This window comes from Apteryx mantelli, chromosome 9 (genome assembly GCF_036417845.1).
Source record: "Apteryx mantelli isolate bAptMan1 chromosome 9, bAptMan1.hap1, whole genome shotgun sequence".
Taxonomy (NCBI): Eukaryota; Metazoa; Chordata; class Aves; order Apterygiformes; family Apterygidae; genus Apteryx; species Apteryx mantelli.
Genome location: NC_089986.1, coordinates 24158413 through 24179434, shown reverse-complemented (window position 1 = coordinate 24179434; position 21022 = coordinate 24158413). Strand labels below are relative to the sequence as shown.

Genomic DNA, 21022 nt, shown 5'->3' with positions numbered 1-21022 from the left:
CCTTCTAGTTTCTTGATCACTGTCTTCCACAAGAAGCAGTTTTATTCCTTGTGCTTGAAAGACAGATCTCTAAGGAGAGTGCGGATGCATAAACGGTTCTGATCCAGTAATCCATAATGGTATTAGGAAGCATGCTACTGTGAGAGAGATGTCTGTTGGATAAGACATAAATCCTAATCATTTCTGATTGCTGGAGTGCCTTTTTCACAAGTAATTTGTGCAATTCCTGTGGGGGGGAGTCTCTTACTGGTTTATTTTACAGCATCATCTACTGTTCCTACTTGACACTATTTTCTCCTACATTTTAGAATATACATATGGACACACACGTGTTTAAATATGTCTCATTGTTAATATTCAAATTAATATCCCCCTTTTTTTATACTGTAGTTCTAATGTTACTGCATCAGTGCGAAATACAGATGAAAAAGTTGTAATACATTCAGAAATATTCACTGTGGTATCTGAAGTACGCAGCAGCCTCATAGCATTTTTAGGCATTCGTTGTTAACTTTGTGTGCTGCTGGATGCACGCTAATTACAATTTATTGTTGGAGAGCTGAGGCTCAGGGTTTCCAGCTAACTTCTGATAACTGGACCTTCCTTTCTCTCTGTACAGTGTAATCTAGTGCTCTGGTCATTTTCATTTCAAATCTTTCACTTACTTTTAAAGCACCTCACACTGCATAACTTATTGGAGGGAAATCCAAATCCCTTATTGCCCAGTTTTCTTCTACATGTTTGTAGACACTTCTACTGTCACATCCTAGCTCAGTGTATAGATATAATGGGCAATACTGCTGCAATATTGGATACTGCTGCAATTTTCTATATGTACAAGTATAATTTATGTGTAGATTTCTTACAGTATAGTGCAATTGTGTATGCTACAAGGCAATATTTAATGTTCTCAGTAACACAGTGCAGCCTGTGCGATGCAGTGATCTAAGAGCAAAAATTGTGTCCAATGCAGCAGCTCAGAAAAGCGTTCTCCACTCCTTTGTTCAGTTCTTGTATGTTCTTTTCTGCTGCATAACGGTTATTGGGATATGCTTACTATAAAATCCCCTTCAGTTCAGTGTAAGCTAAACACCTTGCTGTCATTAACAGAGAAAGTTAATTCTAAGAAAGCTGCAGAATATATCTGTCCTCCAGGCATAAATTTATTTGGTTCATAATTTTAGATGATACTTTCTATAAACAGTGAATGCTACTTTTTTTTTTTAATAATCATTCCATAAAAAAATAAACATCTCCTCAGAAGGAGGACACATAGCTGAAGCCAACAAATATCAGCTAGATGCATGAAGCAGTATAATGTACTGGAAATAAATATGTGCGGTATTTTTATGTTTACAGGCAAAATTATTTTTCAGATTAGTTTGTATTCCTTTTGTAGTTGCAAAATCTCTTATGAATGAAGAATAAATCTAAGAAAGCTATTCTTCTAATTTCCTATGTGCATACAGGGGAAAAAAAAATTTCTTTTTTTAAAACATACCCTCCCCAGTCTGATTTTTCTATTACTAGCTCATGCAAGTTTGACTTCAGAATTTCAGATGTTTGTGAAATTAAGCATTATCTTGATCTACCAAGGCTCTCTTAAAAACAAAAAAAAAAAACCAAAACAAACGAATGCATTAAAAAAAAAAAAAAAAGAGCAAAACTGCTTTAATTGTTGCTTGCACTGTTTCGGAACGTGGCTTAAAGTTTGATCATATTTCAGTTTTAAAATATATTGAGTTCATGTTTTATTTTTGAAGAGGCTATATGTTGGATCTTTTCTTCTAAGACAGACATTCATAGATAGCTTCCTCTTTTACCATCTGGTCAAAATATCTTTAGATTTCTAACTATAATAACTGAATTTTTTACGTTCTAATTATTGCAACTTATTATGAAACATGGTGTTCAAGATATTAATCTCTTAGTGTTATAAGGGCAGCTGTCCTGATAGAAATACATTACATCTGATATATGAAAGGAAAACATAAGGTTTTGGAAAATAATTGTGGTTATAAACACACAGCAACAAATAAAGTTCAAGCCTCTAAGTATCCATCCCACAGGAGTATATAAGGACAAAGGGTAGCTAGTTGGATGAATTCGTAGGGTGTGCTAGAGGGAAAGAATTTTCATTGCTTTATAGCTGAAATGCAAACACTGTTGACAGAAACTACAGTTATTGACCTGCAGCAAATTAGCAGCTACCATTACTAGCCAGCTAGTTTAGGAATAGAATTTTGGGAAAAAACATATAAATGGAGTCTATAGCTCTCATTAGAAATAAGCATGCTGTGTTTCACTAACCATTTCTAGGAATACATTAGCTTAACAGACACCTGATGTGGGTGTTTAACGCATTTAATCTTCAGTCTTTTTCGGTTATGTACACAGTGTATGCTTAAAAAGACTCTAAATGAGAAGGCAGTAGTTGTTGGGAAGAATTTGGGGATTTTTTTTTTTCTTTCTCCTTCCTTCCTCCCCCTCATCCCTCCAGCGATTACAGCTTCCATTGAAAATTGGACCCTTTAATCAGGCTCTTAAACCTGCTGATGCAGAGAGATGGATAGAGGTGTTTCTCCCTCCGGGAGTCTGGAGATTTGATGGCAAGCGCTGTGTGCTGAGCGCAGGAGGCTGTATGGCAGAGCCGAGGGCCCCTGGCAGCTGGTGGATTTCGAGGATGCCCGTCTCAGTGCAGCAGAATGGTCTGTTGTGCAGGAAGCGGAGGGAAGCGTGGGGCTGCCCCGGGAGAGGCAGGAGCCGCCTGAGGAAGGACATGAGAAGGCGGAGGGGCAGCCTCCTGATGCACTTCCGTAACTATATTGGAGAGGGATGGACTGTATAGATAGACTTAAGGGTGGATGGGAAATTGGCTGAACTATTGGGTTCAAAGAGGAGTTGCCAACATTTAAAAGTCCAGCGACCTCTGAGTGGCATAGCTCAGTGGTTGATCCTGGGGCTGGCAGCATGTAACGTCTTTGTTAACGGCCTGGGTCATGGGTGGCATACCAGGTGATGCCATGTTTTGGGGAGCAGTTGATAGGCCCCTGTGCTTTTTTCCTGCTTTATAATATTGTGTCAACCCCCTACATCAAGTGTTTTATGAGATGCAATTTTATGCCTGTTATGGTGTTGGGAATATATCAGTTCTCCCATGCTTTGTTTTACTGATATAAGTATAAGCTACTGGCTTGATTTTTACTCCTGCAACAAACTGTCCCACTAATTTGCAGTTTCCTGGACTGAGTATATCATGATGCAAACCACCAGTGGGCAGTAAGTCATGCAGGAGATCACCCAGACCAGGCAGAGTGGATCCACTAGGCCTGATTCAGCACAGGTTAAGAAAGCCTCTGTGTTTCTGAAGATGTCTATTGGGAAAGCAAACTTGTCCTTCCCTAGCAAAAACCTAGTGAGGTCAGTATTCAAGCCCTGGCATGACTTCCAAACTGAGTAAGGGGCCTCTGTGGACATTTGATGAATGCAGTCTGCATTCTGATGCATAGCAGAATCAATTTAATTGGAGACATAGATAATGAGGTCTCAATTTATTGTAAGAAACATGCCACTCACCTTGTGTATGTAAACTCTGTGAAATGCAGTGCACAATTGACCAGAAAATGCAGCCTTTAAAAGGTAATGAACTGAGTGTGAATCAAAATCTGGTAAAATCAATAAAAAGGGCACTGAAATTAAACAAGATCCACTATTAAAGTGAATGCAATTAACAACAATGACATCTAGATCCCCTATGGCACCAGAAAAACAAGTGGACAAAAAATATAAATAAATGTAAACGCCTTCCCATCTGCAAAAAGAAGTATTTCTGTTAAAATATCTGTGAGAACAGCCAAAAATAATAAGAAATAATAACTTCACTCTGTGAAAGTGCGAGTCTTTCCTGTACTTTCAGTGTTGGTGGGAAAATTGGAAGAAAACCAAACCCCAAAAGCAGCCCCAAGAAAACGTAGGGGCAGTTTAGTCTCCTGTACAGGTAGACCAGATAACCATAACTTCAATATCTGTTTTCTTGTGCCATTTCTTAATTTGCAAGACCATTTAAAATTTTTTGCATGTATTTACTTCAAAATATTACTTGTTTAGGTTAATGGCTGTTCAAGCGTGGCCTTTGAAAAGTTCATGTTTGGACATGTGATATAGATTATTGTGATATTTATATATATAATTTTGCAAGAAAGCAACAAAAGAAAATAGCAACAGCTACTGATGCATATGTACACACAGGCACTCACACAGAGTATGAGCAGTTGTCTTTTTCCCCTCTCTTTCCTGAGCAATGGTAAGGTTTAGCTGTGATGATAAAGTGGGCCTGTCCAATATAATCAGTGTCTGTGTCTTGTGGACCTCCTATTTTCTGGTGTCTGGTGTGTGTGTGTGTGTCTGGTGTGTGTGTGTGTGTCTGGTGTGTGTGTGTACTCTTATTTTTTGAAAGGAACAGATTTCTGTGAAACCATCCAGTAACTAAATAAGTATGGGCCAGATTATGTACTGTGATGTGTCTAATGTTGAATGTGACATCTGCGTGCAGGCTCAAAAACTGTGGAGGAACATGGGTAATTCAGCTCTCTGAATAGCTCAACCAAAAATCAAGAAATTAAATTTGTGGATATTGAATATTGGACTAAAGTCCATAGTGGAAAGTAAGTGATTTCTCAGTATTATGAAAAGACTAGGGGAATCAAGTAAGATTCTATAATAAGAATTTTATTAATAAGATTTTATGTAATAAGATTTTATTAATATTCTTGAGGAAGATAATGTAATTCTTAACATTTGCAAGTGGTTTCCTAAAGCCCTATTGGAGATCCCAGCTGACAGTGTAGTATGCAAGGAGCTGAAGCTTATTTTAAGATTTCTGCCATAGAATGAAAAATGGAAAGTTCTGGTGCAGTGAAAGAGGAGGCAAGCACAAAACCCAAGAGCATGAAGGAAAAAAATTTCATAATAACTTTTATTCTTTTCTACCCAACATCTAATATTTTGAAAGCAAAAACTCTCAGGGGAAAGAAACAGTCTCATCTTGAGATGCACATTCCTCAAATATAACCTCACTGCAGTAGGTCTGTTCTTTTGCAAAACTAAAAATATATTATACTGGCATCAGGTAATTTTGATACAGATAAATTATAAGTACATTAAAAATGAGACTAAAAAGAGACTACTGATCATCCAGCACAAAGATTGGCACAAATAGTTGTGGTCTGAGCTATGTGCCTGCTTTTTCAGTTGTAGAGAGAGGAAAGTTTGTTGGAATAGATGCCAAATAAATGGCTGTAGTAGTATTGTGAATTCCCTCCTCAATGGCAACGAATAAGGTTCCAGGAATCTGTCCTCACTGAAACTCATGTTACATATGCACTGAACTCCATAGAAACTAATTGAGAAGAATAAAGGAACCAACTTTCTCATGAAAACAGCTGATGGAAAAATTCTGTTTTCACCCTGGATGAAGTTCCAGTTTTTAAGTCATCTCTTCTCATCCTAAAGAGCAGCAGAGTTAAAGTAATAGTAATGTATTTTTTAATAGTTTTATTTCAAGTTGTTCCGGAATTAAACAATTGGTAAGGTTAAGTCAGTGTCAATGGCTCTATCAAGCAGGACTTGCACTGTTTGCCCGCGCCCTGGCCTGCACTTAGGAGATGTTAGCAGTTCAGCCCCAGAAACGGGCCCATTCTGCTGGGGACATCACAGAGCCATAGCAAATGGGATTGTGAGGTTTTTCCATAGTTTTTACTGTATCCAGATCAACTTGCTAGCCTCAGCTAAAATGGAGGCTTGCTAAGTTACAGTAAAATGCAGTGAAATGACTTCTCCACTGCATTGCACCTCATCTTTCTGTTCAGGCAAATCTCTCCCCAGCTGGAATTCTGCACTAAATAGCAATAGCATTTTACATTTACTTTGTGCAGATGAAAGTGATTATGCAGAGCAAATACTGGTGGGAGAAGCAGCTTCTTGTCATACCTACCTTTTCCTGGGAAACAGGGCAAATTACTTAAGTTCACACTGATTTATATTTCCACACATCTGTGTATTTGGTGATGTCAGGTAACATAGTATTCAAGTTCACCTAGTGGAACGCACTCCGTTTTTTGTTTTTTCTCCTCTCAGTGCATCCTCCCTTTCCTGTAAATGTTAGTAAGAAAAACGAAGTTGTGAACTAAGCATTGCCTAAGAAACGTATATGTTTTGATTCCTCAGACTCAATTACCTTCAGAACCAAAATGAGACAGATAGCTTCTGGTATCTGTCTTATTTTGGGTAGATTACAAGTTGGGTCTGCAAACAGTAGTTTTACCATTTGCTTAATTTCAAGGCATTATTTAATAATGCTTTTACTTCCCTGTTTTTAAATGTGTGGTGCAGCTATAACATTTACAGTGCTGTAGCGCTACTTTTAAACATGAGCAAAAGAATTTAGAATAGACAGAAGTATTCTTTGGGTAGCTGGAATGCAGGAGATGTCATAAGGGAGTATCCACATTAGGCCAGATTATAGTGGCATTTACATAAGTAGGAATAAAAAATTAGAAGTAGTAGTTTTCAAAGCAGGCTGTGTTTGTGAGTCTGGTATATGTAAGTAGTTACGAAATGTTACACTGTATAAGGGGGCTTTTTTGTCATATGTTGCTTAAATTTAACTTAAGCATGATTCACAGGAAATCTTATGTTGTGTTGACAAGCATATTGTAAAAAGTGTGTCATTGGCAAAGATCTCTTTCCGAGTTAAGTGTACAAAACTGCCCACTCACAGAGAGGAAGTCTCCAATTCTGTTCCACTTCAGTGCAGAACATTGTTTTGTTACAGTTATGGCTTCCTTGACTTACAAAACAAACATTTTAAAGACAGCATTTCTCAGAGTTCTGCTACCAGAGCTGTGCATTAATAAGCATCTAAATTACATATCTTGCCATGTAGAACAAATTGGATTTCTTTTCATTAATATCAAGGAAGCAGAAAACAAGCTGAATCCCAAGTGAATTAAATGAACATAATTATTCACCATTTCTTTTGCTCCTATAAACCAGTCTTTATTCAATTAAACCGCTCATAATCATGTATCCACTATTACCATGGAGTTGACAGCAGCTGGTGTCAAAATTAAGTAGCTTCTATACACATAGTATACAGTGGTTTCAATCTGTCTGATACGCTAATTATGGCAAGTGTTCTTCTACGTTTTTTCAGTCTAAAGAAACCAGCAAACTGCTAATGCTTCTACAACATTTTTCTCCTAGGCAGGTTTTTGAGATGTTGTGGTACAAACTTTAAAACACAAAAGTGTGTTTCTTTCTAGTTTATTGTTGAACTCAATTCCATTTCCAGATTAGGCTGCTAGGAAATAGTCTAAAATATTAGTCCCCGAAAGGAGTTTAGAGAAAAAAACAAAACAAATCACAAACAAGTTGATGATTTCCTTTTCTGTTGTTGTTGTTGAAAGAGTTTGATGGGGACTAAAAATCTCATAATCCCTCAAATCCTTAATTTCTAACTGTGCTGCCTTTCCATTTAGAGCTTTATATTCTGTGCTGTCTTCACTGCTCTAATCAGTGTTGAGGTGCTGAGATATTTCATAAAATACAGAAAAACAGAAACACTAATATTTAATCCTTGGAGCATATTTTTTTTTCTTCCTTTCAATATGTTTCTAAATGGGGGAAGTTCTATTTTATGGGAGACCAGAGAAAAAGCTCTCATTTCTGCTTTTTGAATCAATATGAAGGGTTCTTTTTTTGAGAATGTTTTCTCAGAACTTCTTATTTTTACCTCATATCTTAATGTTTCTGGCTGATAGTTAATTGTTTATTCCTTTCAGTATCACTCTAGAGATCTTTGATGGATTAGAGTTTCAGTGCAGAACATTAACATAATAAAATAAGTCTCGTAATGATACAGAAGAGTGTCCCAAAGTGATGAAAGTAGTTTTCCCTTAATGTTGTTGTGTGCAGAGACAATTTGTGTTATAGCTTTTTAAAAACCTATATTCTCCTACCCATACTGGAGAATTATAGTTAATTTAAAAAGAGCAGCTATAGCATTACATGAATCTGTTAGGAATATGAACACTTTAACCGTAAGATGTGAAAGAGATGAGGAGAAATCTCTCTATATCTTGGCGCCCTCCTGAATGGCTGAGATTGCAATACCAGAGAAAGATAGCTGGACCTTGGAAAACTTTGTGAGATAAAAGAAATATTGCCATAATCTGCAGGGGCAAATGAAAGACCTCTCATTCTGGTTGTTTGGAAGGGAAAGAGGAAGAGCAACTTGCTCATCCTAAAACCCCAGAAGGTAGAGCATTTGGATGAAATACAATCCCTGTTTCCGGATCAGACTACACAGACAATGACTGTAAAATACTGTTGCTGTTTAGATGTTCTCTATTGCTCTTTGGCCTGAGGTTACTGCCTCCACAGCTGAACTGATGGAAGAGTGTGGGTACTGTTAAAGTCCTGCACAGACCAGTGGGCTGTTTTTTGTTTTTGAAGCTGTTTTTCTTAAAGAGTAGCTGCCTACAAAGGAGCATGATCATATGTATACTTCGGTAATGGGGAGCTGGTAAGGGTGCCATGTTTGCTTGAAACAGTGTGGAATCTATCTGTACATATATTAGCTCATAAAAATCTAAGCTTGAAAAAAGTTTATGTTGCATGGTAAGCCAGAAACTGATCTGGACTCTTCCATACGAACTGAAAATTAGTCTTTGTTTTCATCACTTCTGTCTCTTTCTTAAAATCCTTGTGTGTGTATCAAATAGAAGTATATTATTTTGTTTTGTTCTTCTACCCTTCTGACTTGCAGTTAGTTTCCAAAGCAGAGCTATATCATGGGGCATCTGCCATCATCAATTCTTACCATACACAGTAAATAGCCTCATTCTGTGATTTAGTATCCAATAATTTCATGGACATTCTTTTTATATTTGAAATGATGATTAACTCTCTTTGTTTGACTTGAGCTGTTTTCTTGCATGGGCAGAAATAGCATATTAAAAACACCAGCATAGATCAATCCTCTGCTTTTGATTTCTGCATATCACGTAAGTATAACATGTATCTTGTGGGTAAGAAATACTGTTTTTTATGATGAAAGATAAAGTAACCTGAAACAGAGTGTGGAGCATTATAGTATTCTAAGTTGGTTGCAGACAAGTGCTTCTGGGATACGCTCGTTTAATTTACAAGTAAAGCACTTTAGGATTTCTTGTTGTTGTTGTTTTGTCAATGCTGCAAACTCAGCTTGAGATGTAAATCAAGCTGTGTTCATTCTGGTGCATGCCTCATTGCCAGTGAAATGTTTTTGGAACTGAAACTTAATCAGCCGTCTGTTGGGTCTTGGAGATGGAGTCCAGCTCGCACATTCATGATGGTCCTGACTCTCCAGAGCAATCAGAGTAAATAGTAAAGATGCAGTTTTGCTGTTTGTGCGCAGAGAGCTTGAGAATATGGAACTGAGTGAGCCAGACCCCGTGGAGGCTGTGTCGCCCTCTCTGTGGTCCAGGCGCATTTGCAGGGCTCAGTGCCATCCTGGGGAGCCTGTTGATGGTGGAGTGTTTTGTATGGGTGTCTCTGAGTTTTTTTATTTTTATTTTTTTCAGAAATGGCTGAGAACACATATCTGGAAGCCACAGGAGCGGGGTGGTTACTGCAGTGTTTGTGAGCATGGAGTGCTGCCTGACAAAAAGCCTCTGGGCTGACCGCCTGCCTTAGTCATGGGATTTGTGTTGTGTTGTGTAGTGTTGCTTGGGAAGTTAGTGCACTAGTCCGTACCCTCCTCCTGGAAGAGGGGACTCTTCAGGGTCTTCCAGTGTGGTGGGTTGTGCACTGTAGAGAAAGGTCTGCAGGCCTATACTGTCACTTTGTGAGGTCCTGGATTTGGATTTATTTTATAAAGTTGTTTTTGTAATGTCCTTTCTGTGAGGGATCTTATGATGGGAGTATTTGGGAATCTGCTTAAGGTTTATGGCTTAAAATCATTTTTAGTGAATGCTAAATGAGGCCTTAAAATTTCATGGAATTTGCCTCATTGTGTCAATGGGTGTTTGAGTAGGATACCTAATATTTTTATAAAGACATTTTATCGTTAGTTTGTCAAATACATTTTTCATTAACCAGAGCAAACCAGTTTCTCATTACAATGCCCTCATGAAGTTCTAATGAGCACAATCTGTAGGGTTTTTAGCCTTGAACAATCTTTTGATGACTTCTTTTTAAAATGGCTGCAATAATGTATTTTTGGATAGTTTGTCAATTCAGAGCTGTATTTTTAAAATGAATTTGTTATGTATTTGCATCCAAAAAAAAAGTTTCTTGTAAGTTCCTATCTGTGTATATAAATCTGATGCTATAAATCAACGACTTCAGTGTTTTAAAGTATCAGATAAACTGTTCTTTTTTTTTTCCTTTTTCTCAGATAAATAAGGTTTAAAAAGAGTGACTGGTTCCTTGAATAATTGACTTCTCATAGCCTTTCTTCACACCATCATCCTCAGAGTGTATGATAAGCAAAAAGACCGTCCCTTGAGTGGTTCTGTTTATGGACCCAGCTATGTACAAAGTTTCGTACATGGGGCACCATCCGCCCTTGCTGGCACATGAGAAGGCTGTGTTTCTTTGTTTGCAAGCTGAGTTGGGCCTATGCATTTACTAAAAATCAGACTTAGTAACATTGCCCGGACTTGAGGTAAATCACATTTTTATGAAATTTCAATTGTAGCTGTGATTTTTTTTTTTGATTTTTTTTTTTTTTTTTAATTCAGTTACAACATAATACATAATTCCTTGTCTTCAGTGCAGGGAGAAAAGTGTCTTTCTACTAATTGCACTGTTTTTCAATCAACTTTTGAAGATATCTTTAAAAAAATGACTGAATTAAAAAAACCTCTAATGATAAGAAAAAAGCCAACAGTTGCTATTCACAAAACAGAGCAAAGACTGATGTTAATCTTGAGGATTTTTCATGTCTTTCATGAAGCCATGGATGGCTGAATCTTACCCTGGAAAGACGGGGTGGCTGTGCAAATGTAGAAGCAGGCCTTCCCTCACAGCAGTTCAGCCAAAGCTCCCATGGTCCCTCCTATTGGTTAATTTTCCAATTTCAAATTTTTCGGAACTGGAAATAGGCCCATAGCAGTTGTCACCAATAAAATACTGCATTAATTGGAACCAATGTATATAAGAATAAATATTTAAATGAGATTTCAGTGCAAAAATGTTTACACATACATATCTTCTTCAGTCAACATTTTATAAGAAGAGTTAAGAATTTACACTAGGTTTGTAAGAAATCCAAGGATGCTAAGAAATGAAAATCACCCAGAACTCAAAACTAGCAGTGTACTATTTCAGACAGTAGAATATACAGTTAAAGCATTTTAAGGATTTTTTTTGTTCTAAAAGTAGAGAACATTAATTTTTAACGGTATATTAGACAGCTTTTCACTGTCGCTGCCTTTATGGGAGATGAACATTTTCATCTCTAACAGCTGTGCTTTATAACTCAAATCTCTACCCTACTTCTGCAATTATAATTTCTTCTAAACCTTAAGCAGATTTTTAAGAAGCTGCAGAAGACGAAAATAATTCACCTCTCTTACCAAATCCAGTATTTGCTTAGTCATTACTCAATGTTTTAAGGATGCTTTTTCAATATACTAATTTATTCCATCTCAGTAATGTAAATTCAGACTTGTCTTCCTAAGTTTTATGTTTGTTCCACAAAAACACCTCTTCATAATCCAGTCTTGATATTCTTTGCCTAAAATAACAGTAACCTGACCTTCCTATGAGGATTTTGAACAATATGCTTTCCAGTGATCTGCAAAGCAGGACAATGATGAAGAATGGAGGAAGTGGAGAGAATCAGTATAATTAAAAGGAATTTCTGATAACTAAGAATGAGTCTGCTACTTAAAAATTTCCATCAGTGCAGAGTTAGCAAGAAAATGTACTTTTGCATGCAACATAAACACCCATTTGTTTGATATTATGTATTTTTCAAATTTTAAGCACTTAACACTTTATATGCGTTAGGACTTTGTAAAGTACAGAAATTGGAATGTAGGTGTGAAATACCTGTTTCAGAATGCGGCCCCTTCATAGATGCCTTAACTTCCAAATACTCTTATAATGCCTTTTTTCTCCCCCTCTTTGTTGTACTGTTGCCAGGACGGCGTTACTAGTTGCCAGCACATCTTGTTGTCAGGTGAAGTTTGCACTTGGTTGACTTTCAGTGCAAGTACTAAGAGTATTCTGCTTTAACTAAGTAATAAGGGTTTTCTTGACCTCTTCTTGAGATGGGCCTTTTCTTTTTTTTGTAAGATTATTTCATGCATCATTAAACTTAAAAAAAAAAAAAAAAAAAAAAAAAATTTGTTCCAGACATTATAATCTCTTTTTGTGCTGTCCAATATAGTATGAAGCCACTGTACATTGTGCTGAAGCCACTTTTTTTTTGGCTACATAGTCAATAATTTAGAAGGACATCTTGGGAGGCAATACACCCTTAAAAATACCACACGTTTCAATGTCACTTAATTTCATCCCATTATTTTCTATTTCTTTTTCCATTTTATGCTATTTAAGAAAAATAGACAGAAGGCTGCATGCCTAACAAAATCAAAGGTGGTTGGAAATAAAAGATAATCACTCTTGTCTTTTCAGTGTCAGACCTACCATGATCATGGCTGTGTTTGCTAACCGATCCCTCAGAGGTCATTGCGCATAAGCACTAGCTTATTTATGTTGTTCTAGTGGCAAAGACAGATGTCAGTACACACGGACATTCCCCCCCCCCCCCCGTGTGTGTGTGTAAATGTAACATGCACATTTGTTTAAAAAGGCAAGGAACAGGACATGATTTCAGGCAAGTGGCTTATTTTGAAAAGCAAATGACAGAATAAAACTGGTGGGTAAAAAGAGGCAATAGAACTTCATGGGCTCCTCTATAGTCCTATAAATAAATAAAAGGAAAAGGCACAACTGGTGAGATGGTTACTGTTTGGTTTATCTATTGGCAGTATCTCACGCATCTGTATCCTGCTGTATTAAAAAAGCCTACTTGTTTGCCTTTTCGTGCTGTACTGCAGGTCAGGTTGAACATGCAGGAGCGACAGCAGGTCCCTTGCTCCCGTGGGAGCGGGAGAGGGTGCTGGTGAGGAAAGATTTCCAGGCGCAGACCTGTTGGTGCGGAAGAGGTGGGAGAAACCAGCAGGCAGCCTGCAGGGGAGACTGAGACTAGTGAGAAGAGTGGGGAGCAGAAATGTGGTCAGGCCTCTGAGGTGAGGAGAAGAAAGATATTTTCTGTAGATCCAGAAGTGATCTTGCAGAGTTTGCTGCACTTCAGGAGACCTCTGCTGGGTTGCTGGACTTAAGCACAAGCCTGAAAAAAACAGATACTGGAAAAAGAGAGATGTGTTTACAACCCCTTTTTATTTTTATGCTCTCTCATCTTGTTTTCTGTTTTAAAAATTGATCTCTTTAGTTTCTGCTCAAATGAAACCTTGCTTTTGAATTTAAAAGCACTTTTGGTCTTTTTTGAGTTTTTAATTAAAGAAAATGGTGCAAATGACTGTCACAAAGCCCTGGCTGAGAAAATGCACCAGATTTGGATAGACCAGTCTTTGCTAGAAAAAGTATTTCCTTCACCATTCTCTCTGATTAAAATATGACTCCAGGTAAGCCAGTTCACTTCTAGTGCTGCATTCAACTATTTTGTCTGTATCCAGTTTCTTTTGCTTCTGGTCTCTGTGGAAGTATTAATGAAAACTACTCATAAATCTTACTCCAGATGTTCTTAAGTTTCAGAATGTTCAGGGCCAGGGTCCTTGGGTGTACAGTAATCTCTCTGCGTTGAAAAACATAGTTTTTCTTATTTCTATCTTTCAGTACAGTGTGATGTAAAAGTTTCTGTTTATAAAAGTTCCAATAAATATCACTTTTACATGTTTTACACTGCATTTGTTATGATTCATAGGGCATTTATCATGAGTTGTTGAAATCATATTCTGACCTGTGTGCTCCTAAATCTCATTGTCTAATTGGGGTCTTAATTCCTAGCAGTGAGGAGACTGGATTTTTTTGCCTGTGAAGTTTAGAAGCATTCAGTTGAGGATTATATCAATTTGATACTGATGTCTGAAACATAAAAAGCAAAAGTCAGTAGAACAGAGATCTCATTCTTAAGCATGTATTTTTAACAAATGTCTATGTGTAACTTATAATTACCGATTTACTTGCATGCTAATACTTTCATTGAAATGTTAAAGTAAAATCTCAGGCACATGTTTAATTTAAACTCTTCCAGGTAAAATATATTCTACTCATCATTGGAATGTCCTATACAAGCTCAAATTCCGCTCAGTAGCTGTTGCTTAAAGACAATGCTTATATTTCGGTGACAGAGAATTACTTTAAATTTGGCAAGCTGAGAACTTCCAAAAGGAGCTTTTGGATTGTCCAGCTAGTCTTCTGAGTGGCTTGGCTTTAAATATAATGCTGTCATCTTATTTTTTGTAATAGCTACATGATGATACTGAACTTAGGAAATCTTATGTTTCTCATATGCAGGACTTTGATTTGTATGAATGTATGCCCAGTGTTAAACGGTGACCAGGGTTAGATAAACATATACTTGTCAAAACATTCACCTCTTACTGACTCTTATTCACTTGGCATGCCAATTTTAAAATATAGTCCATTTACCTGAATTCTGTGGTTGGCTTCGCATTTTGCATGTACTAGAAAATTGGTCACATTTGAGAATTTTCACTTCTATAATGCTTTTTATTGACAGATCTCTGTTTTGTACAAATAAGAGTTAATCCCCTTAGCACTCGAAAAGCATTGGTGCAGTGGAACATGATCTTTTGCAAAATAATTGGGTGCCAGTAATATTAGTCAGTTGACATGTTTACTTTAATAGGAGACACTGCTGTATTTTGAGATGGTTGGATGGATGTTTCTCTCTTTAACAGCACATTATTATCAGCAGCAACCCAAAATTATCCTGACTTGAGACTGTTGCATTTGTGGAGCTTGATCCTACAAACACACAAAGAATTGCTGTCACTTGGCTTTGTGCAACTCTTCTCATTTTCAGTCCACAAAGTAAAGTCAAGGAAATCACTGCAGTGCCTGGACCTGTGCTGGGGCAGCTGGGTTGTGAGCTGTACCTGCCTCTGTGTGTGCGGCAGCCAAGCTGCTGAACAAGCCCCTCCATCCACATTGCAACTGCAGCCAGGCTGGGTTTGCTTGTGGTTGCAGCATCAAACTCCTAAATAATAGACTGTCAAAAGAGGTTAATTTTCAGATCCGCTACTTGTGTGACAGTGCACTGTTAAACTGCATAACATCAATCTAAATGTCCCAGTGTATAATACAGTTTGCCGTACAAATTAAAATTATCATGTAAACTGACAAAATGTATACTGACATCTAATTATGGTGCATAATAGGGTCTTGTTCCACTGTACTGACACCTCTCTTTTATTTATTTTGTTCAAATCTCATTAATCTGGGTAATAAGTTTTATCCTCATTTGGACTCTCATTTGTTCAGATTATAATTCTGCTTTATAAATTCCATTACAGTTAATTAGCAATTTTTACCAAACAATTTTCTAGTAGATTAAATCAGAAGAAAATCCAGATTCTGTCTTATCTTCATTTAAACATTTAAGCCTAAGAGCAATTTTGAAGATAATTCTCTTTAATTGTAGTTTCCTGTTATAGGTATTATATTTATAACAGGTTGCTAGCATAGAGTGCATCTGTTTATCTGCCACTTTATTTTCTATTAATCTGCTTTTGGTAATGAGAGCTTTAGGGTTTCATCTTTGGCTCTACTTGTTTTGTGTTTCTGATGGAGGATGTTCCTAGGAGTATTGGTTTCATTTAGTGCAAGGGTGTTTGCCCAGCCGATGCACTGGTGGTGATCTGGGGCTTTAGCTTTCCTGCGCCATTGGGGCACCAGAGCCTGGGTGGCAGAGGTTTGGAAGGTCCCTGCCAATGTAAATTGGCCAGTGGTGGTTTTGACCATGCTAGTCTTTAAGAAATGTCTTTTTAGGAGTAGACAGAGTACGAGGCTGCTCATAAACCTGTGGTGGCTTTATTCTCCTTGGTGGGGGAAGGAAGGGGTGGCATCAGGGTACTGACAGATGGGCACTGATGTTTCCATCAAAGTTGTCCTAGTGACTCCAAAGGAGCTGGAGTTTTATGCCTGGCAGTATATACCACTTGCTGGTGTTTATGGGATCAAAGACTGAAGGAACACAAATAGAAAGAGAACACTGTGTAGTTTTGGAAGGGAAACAGTGCGGGTGGGTAGGAAGATACCTTTTGCTAGCACTTCAGGAACTGAAGAAAACAAAAATAAAAACCAAAAGCCCAATTCAGATATGAAGGATTAAATTGATGTGAATCAAAACTGAATCCCAGTGAGGTGACCAAAACTGGGCAGGGTAGACCAGCTGTGACAGAACTGCGTTGAACTTAAATGTGGTCACTAGTTTCAGGTATGGTTTTCTCTGTTTTTCAAGACTGAGTAAACTGGATGTTATTAAATGTAGTTATTAAAGAGTCATGATGACTGTGACAAAAGCAATTTTAATTAAATGATTTGAACATCAGTGTTTACACAGACATCTGTTTCTACTAATGACAACATTTACTTGCGAAGTTTGCAGAAAATCCTCTTGATTCACGTGGCATTATGAGGTAGAATTAATGCATTTATTGTGGTCTGCTATAGTGAATTTAATTTCTGCACTTTCTCTTGATCTGAAATAAAAATGGGCACTGCTAAGTTGTTATCATACTGACTGAAATACGTGTGGTAAAATAAGCAGTATGATTATAGGATGCCTGGAGCAAAATAAACTTGAAAATGGTGAAGGAGCTCATCCTCTCCACCACCCCCCCCTCCGAATTTCAAATATTCTTCAGTTATTGTAGAAGGAACTTATTATCTTTCTAATTATTACCTATAAAAAACATATATTCATATAGATCAGTATTTTTAGAGGTGCCTCATAAAGCTTATGAACTTGCACAGCCTTAAATGCCTGTAACAGGTATGCTTCCTTTCTATTGCTTATTTCTAGCTGATCTGTTGTCTAAGCAAGTCTGTAGCTGACCTTTTGTTACATAATTGCTGATTTTAAACATTTGTATTAATTCCTAAGGAATTGCACCCAATTACATTCTGTAATAACTGGTGATGATTATTTGATTGTTCAACTGAATCCTCTGCAGCCGCTGCCTTCTGAATGACTGTTTATGGCTTTCATTTTTGCTAGGATATAATCTAGCTGCCCTCCTGTGCAACAGCATCATCTGTAAAATCCACATGTTCTTCTGCTTGATACTGTAACTATCAGTACAGCTTCCTTATGCTGGGTCTGTAAAATTGCTTTCATTGAACCACAAGTTGTATTTTGACCTCAGAGTCCTTCTGTAATTCTTTCTATTTCTGTGCAGTTTCTACTAAGAAAATGCTATTAATGGCCAATCCTTGGTAATCTTGCTTTTTCCTTTGGTTATGTATTAAATACAGATTAGATGACAGTATTTACAGTGTCCAATCAGGTTTGTTAATCTGAGGTTTAGCATCTTGTAATGCTTACCTCTAAAACTGGTTAGAAAAAAAAAAAAAGAAAAGAAAACTGTCTTCCTAGAAGCCTCTCTGAGGTCTCAGAATTCAGTTTCCTTTACACTGTTTTTAGCTGCTAGCATTTACACTCTTAACTCATTTGGAAAACAGCATCTTTTTTCCTCCTGAGTTTATAGAGCTCTGTTGATATGATATAGGGAAATGTTTTTCTTTGGAAGAAAAGGAAGATTGAGTTACTAGATTTATTGTGGTCTTCCTTATGTGGTTTTGTGCAACAGAGGTGGTAGGCAAGGGCTAATGGTAGTCCAAAAACTATTTTATTTGATACAAAATCAGTCTCTCTCTCTCTATCTCTCTCTATCTCAAAAAAAAAAAAAAAAAAAAAGACCGACCATAAGTTGAAAACAAAAATAAATAGCCACTAACTTTTTCTCTTATTTTCTTCATTTAATAGTCTTGGACATTCTTTTTATGTTTTATAATGATGCTGTATTTTATATAATGTAATTTTTTCTCTAATCTGTTACATTTACAAAGGAAGTGCAGCACAGATGTGTTTTGTGAAGTAAGAAGATGACAGTTTAGAAAGTGGCAAAATAAGTGTAAGGAAATCAAAAAACAGGACTTGAATCATAATCTTCTCCTTTTGTACTGCAGCCATTCATCATACCTCCACAAGTAACTTACACTGTCCACTATGGGAAAGTTCTGCTATGTTTATCCTTGATCTTAACTGTTAGACCTTTCTGAATATTTTATTCTAATATTTATTACACATTTTTGTTCTCTTTGATTTAGGTAATTTATGTTCTCAAGGCATTTTACCAGTTCTTTACCAAATGCTATATGTTAGTGAAATAGATAGGCCTTAATTTTTTTTGGTTGCCCTGTCCTGACTTCCTCTAAAAACATCTTAGAGCAAGCAATCCAGGTGTAAAACTGGGTATTGTAATTCAGTATTTTTATAAAATAATCAGTTGAGAATAGATGAGGATGTACATACTGTATCTGGAATTTTTACACATTGCAACGTAAGAAAAAGCAGTAGAAACAAAACAGTTTTCAGTATTTGTGAGAGCAGGAGCATTCTGTATGCTGAATAAGAGGAAAAAAGCAGTAACTCCCTTGGTGTAAATCAATATAGTTTATTGAAGTCTTCAGAGTTTTTCAAAGTATGAAATGAGTTCAAAGTCTAATCCATCTGTATCTAATTATTCAGTAGCTCTAGATTAGTTTTTCCATTGAAAAATGCAGATTCGTTCAATGCATTTTTAATGGAAATTCTTTGCTTTCAAGAGAACTTCAGATGGGAGAAGTTTCTTAGATGCTGAGATGTCCTTTCTGGTCAAAAGAGAGTTTTAACATGAATGCTAGCCCAAAGATTAGCATATGATGCTGACGGGCAGGAGGCCTGGGTTCAGGAGACCCCTTGTTGTACAATACCCAAACATGACCTTGGAGCCTCAGTCTCCCATATCCAAAGTGAGTGCCCTACTCAATAGGGTAAGTTTTTCTCCTTTTCTTCCCTTGTTATATTTTGTAGAAACAATTAAATACCTTAATTTAATGTTTATTTATTTTTAAATAATTAAATTACCTGAACAGAAAATTTAACCTTGCTCTCCCATATCCCAAGTAAGTCCCCTGACTAGTGGGTTCTAGAGACTGTGTATTTCATTCCCTTTCTCCTCAGAATTAACCCAATAAAAATATCTTCAGTAGAAGATGATACAGGAAAAAGAAAATTACATTGAGCCCAGTGCTGAGAGCATTCATTTTGAATGCAGGAAGCTGAGTTCAAAGTTTCTCATCTAAATCAAGCAGAGGCATAACTTGAGACTGAATTATTTATGTCTCTGATTAATATAGTTTTTTTTCCTCCTCCCGCATCTGTTCTCCCCCACCCAGCATCCTTTTGGTCTCAGTTTCATCCCTTTATAAAGCAGGAAAAAGGTTGAAATATCAAAAAGCGTTTCTTCCTGCAGTGCAGTCCATTGGTTAATTCATACTTTAATAGGTAGCACATAGTAACACAACAGGTAGTTGTAGGCTGCAAAAAGAAAGTAGGATTCATACTTATTAGTAAAGGGATACTAACGAATGTATACAGATTTTACAGATGGAAAGTTAAAAGTTAGCCAGCAAATTGTAGCGTCAGTCTGCTGGAATTTATGTAATTGTACCTGCTGTGCAGGTGCACCTGACAAAATATGGTCACTTTTGGACTTGGCTCTGAGCAATATAATATGATTATTTGTGTCTTCAAGGGATTCTTTCATTCCTGAGGACAACCTCAGCAGTTGAGAAGGTGAAAACTGGAGTACAGTTAATACTGCTTAACACTGGATTCAGACGTTTATAAGAACGAAGATACCCTGCCTTTTTTTGTTCCTCATTTCAGTCCACTTAGTTAGATGAGTTTATTGATTGAAAAATAAGTCTGACGTATAGGAGTTACTGATCAGTCTTATACTGTTACTGTACCGTAAATACAATATCAGCCCAAAGTTTCAGTGCAGACATTTGAGAGATGGTCTCTCCGGGTTCATGGAGCAAGGAGCCCTGCAGAAGCTCCCAGCTAATCAACATGGCAGCCACCTCAAGGATTTCTTGGGCTTCCAGGCAGATTCAGGTGTCCCTGTGTGCATTATGGCATTTCCTGTTTCTCATAATATTGTGAGAATATACTTTTCCTATTTTTAAATCAAACACAAGTGATTTCCTAGGATCTTTATTCAGATTTTTCAGTTGGATTTCAAGAATGAAATGAAAGATAAAGAGAAAATAAAAGGTTGAAGTTATTTCATAATGAAGTTTTCTCATCTCTGTATGAAAGTTAATAAGCTGTTCCATAGGACACTATGGGACACTTCTTTGGGACAGCCATTATGCAATGTTCCGTCTTTTGCCTGGTCACTTTGGAAAAAGAGGAAAGAAAATTTCATTTTAAGTTCCAAAATCCCAAGGAGTGCTACTTTGGTAAAAGTGGAAGTAAAGACCTGGAACTGGTAAACATTTGAATTGAGGTCTCATTTTTGGTGAACTAAATATTACGATTTTTCAGGAATGAGGCTTATGTCAAACTCTTTTTAAAAACAGCACAGCCTCTTAAAAAAAAAAAAAAATTCTGTATGCTAGAGAAGAGATACACAAGCGGTGTACTGCAGGACTGTTTTCTCCATCTGTTGCTAGTGAGTATAGCCATCTTGCTTTCTCTGACATGGTATTAAAACTATGCTATTAAATGAGAAGAGTCTTCTAGAACAATATGGCCAGGCCTTAGTCTTGCAGTAGGCTTTGAATTAGTCAAGTGAAAAAGTGAAATGCTTTTGTTGGAAATGAGTGCCTAGCCTAGCCAACTTTTTAACTACACCTGATCACTATTATC

The 21022-nt window shown here is 37.0% G+C and overlaps 1 protein-coding gene across 1 annotated transcript in view; it reads left to right on the top strand.

Annotated features, from left to right (window-relative positions):
• CLSTN2 (calsyntenin 2) overlaps positions 1–21022 on the top strand; it is a 393600-nt gene that overhangs the window by 207896 nt on the left and 164682 nt on the right. The gene's annotated exons all lie outside the window — the stretch shown is intronic.